Source organism: Zingiber officinale, chromosome 5B (assembly GCF_018446385.1).
Source record: "Zingiber officinale cultivar Zhangliang chromosome 5B, Zo_v1.1, whole genome shotgun sequence".
Lineage (NCBI taxonomy): Eukaryota > Viridiplantae > Streptophyta > Magnoliopsida > Zingiberales > Zingiberaceae > Zingiber > Zingiber officinale.
This window is the reverse complement of record NC_055995.1, coordinates 71,173,482-71,175,487: the sequence shown is the minus strand read 5'-3', so window position 1 is coordinate 71,175,487 and position 2,006 is coordinate 71,173,482. Positions and strand designations below refer to the sequence as shown.

Below are 2,006 nucleotides of genomic sequence, written 5' to 3'. Positions count from 1 at the left end.
GAGGTTGGCGAGAAGGGTAAGAAGGAAATAATATTATTTTTGGTGCTCGTTTTTATAGTTTTGAAACTAAGGTGCTCCTTTTGATAAATAAAGAAATATGATCGTTCCTTTTGGTAAAAAACTGAGATGTCCCCCTCCATTCATGTGAGCTTCCATATGACTGCATTATTGTATCAGTCTCATAGCTATGATAGTAAAAGGTAAAATATGTCATCCCAACTATCACAAATGCTAATATCAATCTCACGGTTACTACAATATAAATATTGTTTAATAGAATAAGTTTAAATTATAATTGTTATAATATTGTAGCTAAAATATGTCATCCCAACTATCACAAATGCTAATATCAATCTCACGGTTACTACAATATAAATGTTGTCTAATAGAATAAGTTTAAATTATAATTGTTATAATATTGTAGCTAATTTACTGTGCATATTAAGGGAACAAATGTAACCCACACTGAATAGATCAAAAATAATTATGCGGCAGCAGACACAACGTCTGCGGCCGATTTCAAGATTTAATATAAAATAATAATATTGAAAGAGAGGCCGGTGGGATAGGACTTATTTTGATTATTGCCAATAAAATGCTGCCCTCGTGTGATTATTGCCAAAATAAAAAATAAAAAAAATAAACCTTTTGAAATCGTTTAACTTCAATTGTAATTTTTTAAAACAAAGAATCATCATGTAATTCATCTATAATAAATTTAAATATATAAAAAAAATCTAAATATTTTTCATATTTTCCTTAACTTTTAATTTTATTTTATAAAAAGAAAAAAAGTTTTAATAATAATAATAATAATCAACCCTTATCCTCTCTATGCGTGCATCGCTCAAGTCTACGATGGGTCCGCATGCATTCCTTTTACCAAGTGAGCACCACCTCCCTTACGCTTCAAACCCTACAATAAATCCACGCCTTTTCTTCCATTCTACTTGCCCATCTCTTCCTCCTCCTCCTCCTCCTCCTCCTCTTCTCTTCTATCTTCTTCTTCTTCTTCTTCCCAACACATGTGCGCTCTCAATACTACTGTTATTCTGTTATACATACATATATAAACAGTTGAACCTCACGGTTAATTTAATTTGTTATTATTAAGTGCATGTTCATGGAGAACTTGGAGGAGGAGGCAAACCCAGAGTTGGTGCTAGAGCCTCCGGAGTCGACCCGGCCATCGAGGGTGTTCACGTGCGGTTACTGCCAGAGGAAGTTCTGCAGCTCTCAGGCGTTGGGCGGCCACCAGAACGCGCACAGGTACGAGCGGAGCCTCGCCAGGCATAACCTCGAGGAAGAAGGCCGGCAGAGGGCGATAGCGGCCGGAGCAGCAGCGAGAGGAAGAGATGGAGACAAAGAGAAAGGCATAGACTTGTCTTTGAGGCTTTGAGCTGTTTAGTGCACGATACGTCGATACCATTGCATTAATGTTTAATTAATTACACATGGAATTATTAGTTGATTGTACCATTAATTATTAGATCTTGTGTAATCCTTATGGAGTCAAATAATTCCTAGTTGTGAAGGGCGGCAAGTAATTAAACTACTGAAGTTGACGCATATTTATCCTGTCTATATATTGGCGATTAATGAAATTAAACCAATCAGAGATTATATATAGATTCGAGTGATGACATGAGAGCAGATACGTGCTGGATTGGAGAATATTCTTTTGAAATTTAATTATATTGATCCGACAACATGTCATTTCATTAGGTGCTATCCTTCACGGAACGTTTACTTTCGTGCTTATCGTGTTTAGGTGGATAAAGTAATTATGATCCTTTATGTTTTGCTCGTAAGAATTATTCAAAGTGCAGTTGCCAAATTACAATTAAGTTGACAACTTGGTCGGCAAGTCAACTTTGAAATGACATTTCCAAGGACAGATGTTGGACGGCTCTTAGCAAAAGCTCTAGTCATGAGAATGCATGCATGGACAGGGTAACGTGGAAACACAGATACATGTAGTAAAATGAGAGAGAAATAAAAGCCAA

General features: G+C 36.0%; 1 long non-coding RNA gene across 1 annotated transcript; it reads left to right on the top strand.

The window, feature by feature from the left end:
• The first annotated feature begins 890 nt into the window (after positions 1–890).
• LOC121987472 lies at positions 891–1,584 on the top strand. The gene is made up of 2 exons (XR_006113609.1): positions 891–1,027; positions 1,115–1,584. It is a non-coding gene; the product is annotated as an uncharacterized LOC121987472 (long non-coding RNA).
• The last annotated feature ends 422 nt before the right edge of the window (positions 1,585–2,006 follow it).